Source organism: Eretmochelys imbricata, chromosome 1 (assembly GCF_965152235.1).
Source record: "Eretmochelys imbricata isolate rEreImb1 chromosome 1, rEreImb1.hap1, whole genome shotgun sequence".
Classification (NCBI taxonomy): Eukaryota; Metazoa; Chordata; order Testudines; family Cheloniidae; genus Eretmochelys; species Eretmochelys imbricata.
The window spans coordinates 281,077,585-281,091,761 of NC_135572.1; positions in this window are offsets into that span (position 1 = coordinate 281,077,585).

The following is a 14,177-nucleotide window of genomic DNA, read 5'->3' on the forward strand; positions in this document are numbered from 1 at the left end:
CTCTTGGTTTATCCCCGGGGCACACCTACAGGCATAATCTACAATTCTACAAAGGCATAATCCTCTGGAAAGTCCAGAATCCCTGTGAGAAACCAGGGTGTGAATTCCAGGGGTTTGCCCCTCTCAGCTCCCACCAGAAACCCCAAATTCTCAGATTATTATGACAATCTTTTTTCAAAGTTCGCACTCTTGCAGAATTAGGCCTAACAGTCTACCTGCTTGTTCCCTGAGGTCATTCTCTATTGGTCTTCTGACATGTACTACTTTTAAACTGAAATTCTAGAGAAGCCGTGTTTGGAGTGGTTTTGTTCTTTGAATTAGAAACTGGCAAGCCTCTGAAAGTAATGAGTCTTGTTCCCTCACTGTCATTCCTGATGCTCTATGAGGAAATTCCTAAATAGCACTGAACTCCCTCAACTTCCACTGATGTTAATGGGCCAAACTTTGAGGTGCTGAGTATCTTCAACTCCCATTGACTTTACTGAGAGTTGATGATGCTAAAGACCTTGTGTAGATTTGAAAGATCAAATATGCAACATCTAGGCTGAATTAAATGGGAAAACCAGAAGTGTATACCCTGAGTGACCACTGTCTTTTTTAACTTAAAAAACATTTGAAGCTCCTCATCAAGTTGACATATTAGCCTGTGAGCCTAGTTGGGGCCACAGCTGAACACGAGCACTCTGAAAAAAGATCCTTGCCTCATCCTTGGGACAATTCACTCGTGTTAATTTCTTTCTCTGTTTGCTGACAACCCCCAAAGGAGCAGACTGTTCAGCCTCTTATGACTGCACCGGCCTGGTGGAAGAGCAGATGTCTAGGTGAGTGCAAGGGCCTAGCCCGGGAACACCCTTGGAAAAGAATCCAGTGACTGAGGCATCTGCAGAAAGTTTCAACTTTTGCAAGGTCAGGCATTAGTCCATTTCAGGGTGGATAAAAATCAATGATTTAAAAAAAAAATCAGATGTTTTAAATTTAAATTGGATTTTTTTTGATAAAATGCTTTTTGAGGAAAAAAACTATCTAAAGATAGCTTTAATTAAGATACATTGCAACTCAAAGATATCTGATCATGGAATAGGGGTTATAAATTCTAATTCTATAGAATGAGACAATATATTCATGTAATGTTTAAGAAAAGTTTTGTAAATGAGTTCCAATAGTTTACGGATCAGAGACCCAATCTTATGGGGTTCCAGGGGCTTCTGTACAGATTATTTAGGTTAATCTGTCTATCTACCCAATGGGACTCAGTGCTTAGTCTAGAAGATATCATCAGAGATGTTTAGTTTTGCAGTTCTCAAACTGTGGATTTGTGTCTCCAGAGATGACAAGCCTGTTAACAGCATACATGTTTTTAAATAAATAAATAATATGTAGAGCTGAGAAATAACAGACCTCAGCCCTATAGTCCCTCTGCAAATTTGTGTACACAGAGTCAATCCCTTACCTCTCTCTAAAAGTGCAAAGTTTCAATAAGTTCAATTAATAGAAGATTGTTGGGGGTGGAATACATCTGGACAGGGAGAAGAAGTCTGGAGATAAATGTGAGAAGGGAGGGACAGGCAGTAGAAACAAAAGTGAAACTGTTTGAGCAGCATATTCCAAAAGTCTTGAGGTCTTTCTGAGTATAGCCTTCATTGATTTGAGATCTACCATACCATTCTCTCACTGGAAGGGAAAACCTATAATGGCAGCAGGCCATAAAAGAGACCTAGTTTGGAAATATTTTAATGAAGTTCCTCTACCTCTGGGTAAAACAGGGATGTGTGCAAAATGCAAACAGTGCAACAAAGAAATGCAAGGCCTGATTGACCGAATGAAACAACATCATGAGAAGTGTTCCTTCTCAGGAGGAAGCTACATTGAAGATGATGAAAGGAACATGTCTGAACATGCAGGATCTTCAGGTTAGTAAACTTTTTTATTTCATACTTCTTTCTTAAGGATTGCCTGTCTTCCTTCTGGACTATTCTTGAATTCTCATGTTTGAGCAAAAAATATAGTTGTTACTCTATGGTACTATCATTTTAGATGCAGTTGTGATAAAAAATAAATAGCTAAATTAGCAGATCTTCCTTTTACAATTTCACCTTTGAAGTAGTACTGAGTGTTAGTGAATGCAATGAGTAATACTAAATGATACTAAATACTAAATTATTATGGTAATAATAATTAAATAACTGCATTGACTTATTTTGTTTAGGAGAAATCATCCTCAACATCCAGGATTCGGAAGACTATCCACCCTCAAGATCACCATCATTTTCTATAGTTTCAGAGTTATCTGCCAATGATAGTGTTTCAGTCACATCATGTATAGCCACGGGATATCACCTGTAGCAAAAAGAAAAAAAAATCTCCATCATCCAGAAACAACCATAATTAAGTTTGTGATAAGAACCAGCAGATAACAAAAAACGGTACCTGATGAAAAAATTGCCCAGTTTGTTTATGCAACAAACTCTCCTTTCCATATGATTGAGAAACCACACTTCATTAACATGGTTCAGTCATTAATACCAGGATACAGCCCACCCAACAGAGCAGATGTCACAGGCAAATTACTGGATAAAGTGTATGAAAGAGACATTGAGCAGTGTGCAAAAGGTCTAGAGGGTAAAATTGTTAACCTGAGTCTTGATGGGTGGAGCAATGTCCACAATGATCCTGTTGTATGTGCTTGTGTGACAGAAGAAGGAGGAAATGTCTTTCTTACAGAAACAATTGATACATCAGAAAATGCATACACAGCAGAATACTTACAAGCAGTAGCAGTAAAAGCGATAACAAAATGTGAAAAAAAATTCAAATGTCTAGTACGCAGCTCGGTCACAGGCAATGCTGCAAATGTATCCAAGATGAGAAGAAATTATTTAGAAGAGAGTGAAGAGAGTCCCAAGCTAATAACATACAGCTGCAGTGCTCATTTGATGCATCTCCTAGCAAAAGACTTTAGTGTTCCAGAAATAAAGGTTAATGTTGTTGAAATTGCAAAATACTTCTGTAACAAGCACTTTACAGCAGCTGCTCTGACAAAAGTGGGAGGAACCAAGCTAACTCTCCCACAAGACGTGCGATGGAACTCAGTAGTGAACTGTTTTGAGCACTATATCAGGAACTGGCCTAATCTAATGACAGTTTGTGAACAAAATTGTGAAAAAATATATGGCACTGTCACAGCCAAAGTTCTCAACATTGGGCTTAAGAGAAATGTTGAACACATGCTGAGTACCCTAAAGCTTATTTCTGTAGTCTTGAACAAAATGTGGGGAGCAGAGGGTTGGACTAGATGATCTGCTGAGGTCCTTTCCAACTCTGATATCCTATGATTCTATGATTCTAAATAGCTGTTTTATTGCTGACACTGTTGAAATTTGGAAGGAACTGAGTGAGATCTTAAAAAGAGAAATATGCAATGACAGAGTTAAATTAGGAGCATTAAAAAAACAAATGGGACAAGCACTATCTCCAGCTCATTTTCTTGCAAATATTCTCAATAATTGGTACCAGGGTCAAACCTTGAAACTGCTGAAGAAGAAGAGTTGGCTATGAAATGGACATCCAGCAATCAGCCCTCCATAATGCCAACTATAATAAATTTCAGAGCTAAGGGTGAACCATTCAAGAAATATATGTTTGCTGCTGATGTTTTAAAGAAAGTCACTCCAGTGAAGTGGTGGAAGTCACTTAAGCACTTGGATTCAGAGACTGTTGAAGTGATAATCTCACTTTTAACAGCAGAAGCTTCTTCTGCCGATGTAGAAAGAATATTTTCTTCCTTTGGACTAATTCATTCCAAATTGAGAAATTGTTTGGGACCTGAAAAAGCAGGAAAGCTTGTTTTTCTTTTCCAAATTATGAATAAACAGAAAAATGAAGGTGAAGACCACTGAGTTAGCTGCAGAAGCCAATATTTTAAAGTTTCACATATTGACCTGGCTGACATAGTTGATTTAATTTTTTTTTAATATTTCATTTAATGATTTTAGTTAAAAATAATTTTAACAAAAACAAACCTGTTTTTAAAAAACTTGAACGTTTAACTAAATTCAAAAATGCATATGCTTGTTTTGTTAAAATATTATATGTTTGCTGTTGAAGAAAAAAATCCAGAATACATAACGTTGTTTTAGTTAAATAAAACAATTTAAATGTCTGTCTGGTGATGTTCTCCTCCTAATACAGCATGGCCAGAAATTCCTCCAAATATTAATGATTAACCTGTTGAATTGGAGATGGTTCATCTCCCAATGACTTCATAAATATCTGCTTCAATTACCTTTGGTAAAAGAAATAACCAAACAATCATTCATTTTCTGATATACTTGTTAAACTAATTTGAAACATTTTCAAAATAAATTACTTTAAAAATGTCTAGTGTGTACCTTCTAAAAATAAAATCTACATCTATCTCTGAGTTATGAAGAATATGTATTAAGGTTATAACAGCTAACAAGAATGCACTTTTATGTAGAAATCTATGATTAAACTGAGTCTTCCTGGTTAGTGATTTAAATCATGACTTAAATCATTTTGATTTAAATCAAATCCATCCTGGTCCATTTAATCTCTCTTTTATGCTTTCAATATCATTTAATAGCTTTGTTAGGTAGAGACCACTTTTTAGCAGCCACCTATCGCTGAATATCACTCCTGAGTTATAGCTACAAACTCTGGGAGCAGATGAACGTACAAAGATCTACACCCATGACAGAATCACTTTTGAGTGATATGCAGGCAGGTTTTCAACGAAACTGAAGCACCTGTGATCAAATGTTAACACTTACTACATACACTGAGAATGGATTTCAAAAGAAGAAAATTGGAGCTGTCATTTTTGACTTTTCAGCAGCCTTTGACAACATCTGGAATACTGGCACACTGTATAAGATGTCAAGAGTTTTTCTTAAATGAGTTGTTGTGGCAACTGGACTGCTGCTCTGAGGTAGGCGTTTCAGGTGGCTCTGGGCCAAAAACCAGCACCTGGAGATTCCAGGAAAACAGACTCCCACAAGACTCTGTTCTGGCACCAATTTTATTTCATATATTCATCAATGACTTACCGAACAGCATCCGCAAGTGGTTCATGTGATAGCTGCTTGACCTCAACGGACTGACTTCCAAAAGGCTGAAGAGAACCAGAACAATGATACGACTGCCTTCTGTGACTGTTTCAAGAAAGGGAGACTGAAACCAAGTGCATCAAAGATCATATCAACATCCTTCCACTTACATCATGCTCAGAGCCAACCTGAGAATAACGTCTTTTTGAATGGTCAGTGGGCTAGCACATGATTCAAAGCCAGTATATCTAGATTGCATCCTCACATACAAATACTATCTCATTAAAGGTTTCAGAGTAACAGCCGTGTTAGTCTGTGTTCGCAAAAAGAAAAGGAGTACTTGTGGCACCTTAGAGACTAACCAATTTATTTGAGCATAAGCTTTCGTGAGCTACAGCTCACTTCATCGGATGCATCGGATGAAGTGAGCTGTAGCTCACGAAAGCTTATGCTCAAATAAATTGGTCAGTCCCTAAGGTGCCACAAGTACTCCTTTTCTTTTTATCTCATTAAAGTATCCCAAGAGATCAAAAACTGAAACTGTCTCCTGAACAAACTGTTCTTATGCTCCTGGGGACCCAGTGAGCAAACACTGAGTAGTTTGGGACTCTTTCTGATACGCAGTGGCAAATACAGTGTCCCAGTTAGGTTAAACTCTGCCCACATTGGACTAGTAGACACAGCTTAATCATACCATGAGAATCATTGAAGAATTGAAGCCATCAGAACTTGTAGTTACCAGTCCTAGCCAATATTTCTCCACCTAACATCCAGCATCAGAATGCAGCCAACAAACAGATCTTTAAGGTACAACAATTGCCACAATTGCCACTGTTCAGAAATACATAGAATGCATTCCACCACTGACTGTGTAGCAGAAATCTTAACTGAACAGTGCTGCACACTGTCCATCCAGCTGATACTATCAGACCACTATGGCAGAGAGAATGGGAAGAGCCTCTGCCACTACCTGGAACTCCTACATCATCATCAGGTTGGATGAACAGCTCCCTGGCTTTGGGCTCCTATGCCACCTCTGAATCCAGTTTAACAGATTCAGGTGTGGTGTGGTGGGCTGTACCAAGGCCAGCCATGCCTGGGGCATCCAGGACAATCCACTGTGCATCTGTGGGGCTGTGGAAGATGCTACATACAAACTGGATGGTTGCTCTTTTTGTAGTGAGCTCCCCAGAGATCTTCTAAAGTTGAACACTGCTGATTCAGAGGCCATTTATTAGCTTGAGATCATTTAAGCTGTTTGTTTGGGTTTGTTGTGCCCACATAGAATCACTAGATATAATAAATTTAAGAGTATTCCCTTTTTATCCACAATTGTTTGCTCACTGCGGTGAGGTCTACAGTAAGCCAGCAGCTAGAGTCGTCAGAATTTTAAAATCAAACAGACTTAGAAAAATTACAAAAATAAGTTGACTGTATTGGAGTGCTATAGTTTTACTTGGATATGAAAAGAAAAAATGCTTGTAAGATGAGCAGCGTGGATTCAACAATATCTCATTTTGCTGTGAGTTGGGACCATTGCCAAGGGACAAAGATTAAGTGTTGTAAAACTACTGAAAACTGACATCATTAACATTCAATATAAAAATATTGCAGTAAATTAGGTGACACTCATACACTGAAGCTCCAGTTTAATTAAACTTAATAGCAAACAAATAATTTGGCCAACCTGTACAAATCGAGATGTTTAGTGGTCCTGAAACCAAGCACTGGTCTTAGAAATATATTTTTTCTGATGATTTGTCCATCTCCAAGTTTCAACCCCATCAACCAACCTGATCCCAGCAACTGAAAGCCACAACTGTGCCAATCATCCCCTCCTCCCCCATCAGTATCTGAAGCCTATGCTTGCAGCATGTCATCTTGGCTTGTGGCCTAGCTTATCTACCTCCCTGGTTCTCTGACTAGTAGATCAAGTGCTCTCTGGATGTGCTTTCACTCACTGTACTACTCCTGATAATGTTAAAGCACCGGGGTGGGATAAAAATCAATGATTTTTTTAAAAATGTGTTTGGTTATTTTTGTTTAAAATAAAATTGGTTTTAATTTAATACAGGTTCACTTTTTCAAACTAAATCCATTTAAAATTCAATTTGAAAGTGACAACCTATAGTATGACCGAAACTTATTATAATCTATTAAAGTCATTTAAATGCAGCAATTATATACTGATTAATATATTTTTGTAAGTTTTAAAGAAAGTCAAACAACTGAACTGCTGGAAGTCACTGGCTAAGCACCTGCAACCAGAGTTTGAAGTGCTTAACCAGCTTTTGACAGCAATAGCCTTTTCTGAAGGTACAGAAAGAATATTTTCTTCATTTCAGTTTATTCAGCTACAGTAGAACCTCAGAGTTATGAACACTAGAGTTACGAACTGACGAGTCAACCACACACATCATTTGGAACCGAAACCGAAAGTACACAATCAGGCAGCAGCAACAGAGGAGGGGAAAAAAGCAAATACAGTATGTGTACTGTGCTATATGTAAACTACTAAACAAATAAAGGGAAAGCAGCATTTTTCTTAGTTAAGTTTCAAAGCTGTACTAAGTCAATGTTCAGTTGTAAACTTTTGACAGAACCATACAATTTTGTTCAGAGTTATGAACATTTCAAAGTTACTACCAACCTCCATTCCCAAGATGTTTGTAACTCTGAGGTTCTACTGTAGTTCAATATAATAACTGGTACATTCAAAGTTAAGAAACCAACCGGTAGTTGAAAAAGCAGGCAAGTTTGTTTCCTACTTCTAACCTTTGAACAAAAATTAGGTGTGAGGATCAGACCTACTAATTCTAGAGTTTTGATGGACACGGTGACCAGAACTAATTAGTTCACTTCATTAACCAAAGAAAATGCTTCATTTGTTTAATAAATGGGTTAGTTTTAAATGTAACATGTTTTGATAAACTTTTTTATTAAGTATCTAGCACTTTTAGGGACAGTTTATTAATAAAATTAAAATACTGGTTTTGTTTATTTAATTGAATTTTAATCCAAACAGCACTTGACACAAAGAACAAGTAAAAATTGATCATTTAGTAAGAAATGCATCTGTAAGCAGTATCTGAATGAACTACCCCTGACACCTAGTTCGGGAGGGGAAAGACTTCAGGAGCAAACTGTATTTACATGAACACACCTACTCTTCATAAGTATCTAGCAGACAGGAATTGCATAGCTCCAAGTGATCAACTTTGGCTGGTGTTGGGTTACAAATCATTTTAGTATTGAATGCACGCGGAGTAAAATGTTGTTATCTTCACTGTATGACTAAAGAGGAGCAGAACTGTGCTGACCTTGTCCCAATTGAGGGGTCACCCGAAGCTGAAAGGAACTTGCTAAGCCAAGGGCTCGAATGCCAGACCCCTGTGAAAGTGTGGGGCAGGACAGGACAGGTGCCCCAGGAGGTGTGGACTCTCCCCAAAGGTCCCCAGTCTGGTTTGACCTGTTCCTCCCCACTGTTCAAAGACAGAGATAAATAGGCTTCATTAGGAGCCTTTTGTTATGTTAAAGTGTTCAAATGAGAGCTGAAATGACTTGTGGTAAGGCAGTGTTTCTGCCCAGTCTACAAAGAGCTGAAAATCACTAAGAGATTGATGTGCAGCGGTCACAGCAGAGAGGCAGGTGGCAGCAGAAGGTGACTGACAGTCGGCTGGCGAACGAGTGACTGACGAGGTGGTAAGCAAAATGAGCAGCTGGCCAGCAGAGAGGAATTGCGGCTAGCGGGGGCGGTCAGCGGAGAGGAACCATGGCTGGTGGGGTAGACAGACAGAGCAAGTGCTCAAGCAAGGTGCCTTCTTCTCCGGGTGGGAGGAAAACTCACATAGATGCACCTCTGAACCCCAGGTCCTCACAGACCAAGGACAACCACTCTGAGTGGGGTATGGTGAGGGAGCAGAAAGGGGCACAGAATAGGAACTGTTGGTTGTAGAGCTCAAGAACATGAGGCAGAAGGCACTGCCCCACACGTTGGGGTGGGTGTCCTGCTCACAGTTTTATGATTATGAATCCCACTTGTGGCATTTTCTCTAATTGGGTGACTTCCCTCCTTTCCTTAAAAGTTTCTTTTCTACACTCAGATTCTGTATTTGTGAGTGGGGAAGTATTGCCTCTCAGAGGCGCCCAGGGATGGTGTGTAATTTTCCAAGGTCACTGGGTGGGGGCTTGAGCTGGTTCTGTGTTGTATTGTTGAAAAGGAACCCCTACATATTGAACCCGGCCCTGGTTGCTGTCGGCTCCATCGGGCAGAAGGGTTACACATCATTCACCATTTGCTAACATAATTTAAAAAGTAAAAATTAAGAATCTGAATAAATGCAAGCAAAGCTACAGAACTGCTTAAATCTGTGTGTATAAATATATTGTATCCTCTATATTAGCTAAAAGAAGCAAAAAAATGTAAAGACTGTATTTAGTTACAAACATGTTTTATTGGTTACTCATGAATGAGAATCAATTTTTCTTTAGGAAAGTAACTAAAAAGTACAAATACAAAACATTATCAAAACTGACAATTTGAATCAAGGTTTCCTGCTTCCTGATTTAAACCAGGATTAAAAACAGTGATTTAAATAGCTGATTTAAACCAATCCACTCTGTAAAGCACTCTGAGAAGGAGCAGAAATGGCTTTTCCCCTGACTGCAGTCAAACTTTAAACACAGCCGAACAGTGCTACTAAAGTAAAGGTCACTCACACCAATGCGTTTTAACCCTATCAGGAGTGGCACTGTACAGCACAAAGCTATAGAAACCACATATAGAAAAAAATACCTCTTCCAGTGCTTATACTTCTTTCCCATGTGTTCAGCAACAGGATGTTAGAAAGGAATGGAAGATGAGACAGAAAAAAAAGAGAGAGGAATAATGCATATAAATTGTCCAACAAGCCCCCACCTCCACCCAATCTCCCTATCCCTCCCCCCCACCCCACCCGACACCAGTATTTGAATTATGCTCAGTAAATGTTAGATCATATCACTTGCAACACTGTCAGGCAACACAAATCCTCCAGTTCAAACTCATAAATTATAACCAATCCTCAACAATAGATGTTTCTGTCTGGAGTTTTACTGATTAGCCTTTATTATAATTTATGAGTCTGGCCTGGAGGTTTTGTGGCCTGACCTTTATTTTGCTGGTTTGGTTTAGTCTTTTTATCTGGGATTATTAAATCATGTACATATTTAATCTGAATACTGTATTTAGTAGAAAGTAAACACAGAATCAGTTATTTTCAGTGAAATCAAAATTGAGGATGTGATAATGTGCATGTGACATATATTACAGAATGCATATGTATGGTTGGTCCTGCATAATTATGTATAACAAAAATAATACTTAGCACTCATATAGCACCTGAGGAACTCAAACCAATGTATAAAATGGACTAGTACTATTAACTTTATTTTACAAGTGAGGAAACAGTCACAGAAAAGCTGTGTTCAAAGTCATGCCTCAAGTAAGTGTCAGTGTCTGTGGAATTAAGCATTATGCTCAGCACTATTCCCATTAATAACATTTTTTTTCAGGATTTGTCCCTACGTATGCAATACAGAGTGTATTGCAGAAAACGTAATATAAACTCTGTTGCATATGTTCATTTAAATATAATGTGAATCAGAAATCATTCTGAGGGACAGAAACTATTCAAATCACAGAATCTAATTACACATTTTAAAAGACACTACTTCAAGTGAGACCACTATGTGTTACAGTAATTTAGAATGAAGTTCAATTCTGTCATGTAAAAGGAGGCTGGATCGGGCTGAAGAGGATATAGGGCGATCTTTTCTCCCCCACCCCCATAATTTAGCTATTTTTTTACATGTGTAAGACCACAAGATATGTCCCACCTTCCATTCCTTGCAGCCTTGATAATAAATTAAAAACACCACTAATATAAACCAGAGAAGCAGCAGCAGCAGCAATCCCATAAAATACAATAAAAATTAAATGAGCCACAAATTGCAGCAAAAATACCTCACCTGTTGTTAAACATCGCCGTACAAACAGCCTTTCCCTCCCTAAAAGGTCCCTTAAAAGATGAGCCTTGCAGTATACCCTCAAGGTCAACACATTCAGGCTATTTCAGACAGGGGATGCCATGTGGGGAACAGCACATTCCAAAGGACAGGCATCCTAGCAGAGAACACTGCCAGCAGCCCCCTTCTGTTTTCAGTTTGAGCCCCTCAGTTCTCAGCTGCAGCAATATGACACCAGGAGAGAGGCAGTCTTTCAAGTAGATAGATAAACCATCTACAGATTGTATAGGTCAATACCAGCACTGTAAACTCAACCTGGAAATTCATAGGCAGGTAGTATAGATCCTGCAGCAGGGATGCTGGAACAATTTGTATAGTGGGGATGCTGAGAGCCATTGAACCAAACTGTAAACCCTGTATTGATGAAAAGCACTCCTACTTCCAACACCTATGTCCTAGAGCAGGGGTGGGCACATACGGCCCGTGGGACCGTCCTGCCTAGCCCTTGTGCTCCCGGCTGGGGAGGCTAGCCCCGGCCCCTCCCCTGCTATCCCCCCACCCCCACAGCCTCAGCTTGCTGTGCCGCCAGCGCTCTGGGCGGTGGGGCTGCAAGCTCCTGCCAGGCAGCGCAGCTGCGAGAGCCTCCAGCCTGCCCAGTGCTCTAGACTGTGTGGCGGTGTGGCTGAGGACATTCCATACCCTGTCTCCGAAAGGGACAACCGGTTCTAAAAGGGCTTCTAAATTTAACAACTGGCCAAAAGTGGCACCATAGCGCTGACTCTTTGGGTGCTCCGGGGCTGGAGCACCCATGGGGAAAATTTGGTGGGTGCAGAGCACCCATCGGCAGCTCCTCGCTCCGCGCCCGGCCCCAGCTTACCTCTGCTCCGCCTCTGCCTCCTCCCCTGAACATGCTGCCCCACTCTGCTTCCCCCCCCCCCAGGTTTCCTGCAAATCAGCTGTTCGTGCGGGAAGCCTGGGAGGGCTGAGAAGCAAGCTGCGGCTTCGCACTCAGGCCCAGGGAGGTGGAGGAGGAGCAGAGGTGAGCTCGGGCCAGGCGCAGGACGGGGAGCTGCTGGTGGGTGCTCTGCACCCACCAAATTTTCCCTGTCAGTGCTCCGGGGCTTGAGTACTCACAGAGTCAGCACCTAAGGCGCCACTTTTGATGTGATCAGTGGAGGGAGCAGCCGCTCCCCCTGCTCCCCCGCTAGCTACGCTACCCCGCCCCTAGGAGCCAGAGGAACCTGCCGGATGCTTCCTGGGAGCTGCCCCAGTACGCACCACCGGGACTCCCCACCTCGCCCCCTGGCAGGTCCCTCTGGCTCTTAGGGTAAGGGTGGGCACCCACTACAGTGGCCCACAAGACCCTCCTGCCCAGTTCTGGGGGCAGTCAGGGGACAGGGGAGGGGGATGGATGGGGCTCTAGCCGGAGCATGCACAACAGGACTGGGGCTGGGAGCAAGGGAAGTACCTGGACCTAGTATTGCCTTTTAAACCCTTCAGGCCCAGTATGAAGTTTGTGTATTCCATCACACTCCCCACCCTTGAGACTTCAGACCACCAGGGACTGCTGTTTTATCAACAATACCTGATGGCCAATGGTATCAAAGGCAATTGAAAGACTCATCATAATCAGTCACGGTAGTTTTTTATTATCCATTAGTATATGGAGGTCAATCACTACATTAAGGCTGTTTCAGTATCATGAGACAGTCTAAAGACTGACTGAAATGTTTTAGAATAAACTGATAAGTCCAGAGCCATATGATTGTTTTGTGACTATCAATCATAGATATTCAAAAGTATTCATAGATTCACAGGCCAGAAGAGATCATGGTTATCATCTGGTCTGACCTCCTTTATAACATAGTCCACAGAACTTCCTCAAAATAATTCCTGGAGCATATCTTTTTAGAAAACTATCCAATCTTGTATAATAATAGTCAGTGATGGAGAATCCATTGTGAACCTTGGTAAGTTGTCTCAATGCTTAATTACTCTCACTGCTAAAAGTTTTCACCTTATTTACAGTCTGAATTTGTCTAGCTTTAACTTCCAGCCATTGGGTCATGTTATACCTTTTTCTGATAGACTGAAGAATATAGGTTCCTATATAGATACTTAGAGATTGTAAGGTCACCCCTTAACCCTCTCTATCTTAAGCTAAATAGACTGGTTTCTTGAGTCTATCACTATAAGGCAGGTTTTCTAATACTTTAAGCATTATAGTGGCTCTTCTCTGAATCTTCTCCTATTTTTCAACATCCTTCTTGAATTGTGGTCCCCAGAACTGGACACAGTATTCCAGGAGTGGTCGCACCAGTGCCAAATACAGAGGCAAAATAACCGCTCTACTCAAACTCAAGATTCTCCTGTTTTTGTAACTAAGGATTGCATTAGTTCTTTGGGGCACACCATCCCACTGCAAGGTCATGTTCAGCTGATGATCCACCATGACCCCCAAATCCTTTTCAGAGTCACTGCTTCCCAGGATAACGTCCCCCGTAGTGCAAGGGCTTGTCTACATTTACAAGTGCTGTAGCTCCATTGGTGTGGTTGCTCCACTGTAGTGCTTAGTGAAGACACTGCCTACGCTAATGTGAAAGCTTCTCCCATTGGCATAGACGCGCCACCTCCCGAAGAGGCAGCAGTTATGTTGATGGGAGAAGCCTTTCTGTCGACATAGCTCTGCCTACACCGGGGTGATTGGGAGCGGGGGGTTAATCTGATATGATTATGTTGCTCAGGGTGTGGATTTCAAAACCCCTCAGTGACACAGTTACACCAACATAAGATTATAGTGGAGCCCAAGGCTCAGTATGGCCTACACTCTTTGTTCCTAGATATAGAGATTAATCTACTCAACAGATATAGAGATTAGATCTACTCAACAGAAGAAAGGCTTCAGATTTTGAAGAGTGGTTTTTTTTTCAAGACTTTTCACACCATGGTATCATTCTGGAACATTCAACTTCTTCACTGATTTCCAGTTTCTTAGTATAGCCCTTTGTCCACTTCAGGAATTTGTTTTTTTATCAGATAGCATGACATGAACTATTAGCAATGTGTTCACTGAAAAATTTTGCTTTATCTCTCCACTTTTGCCTT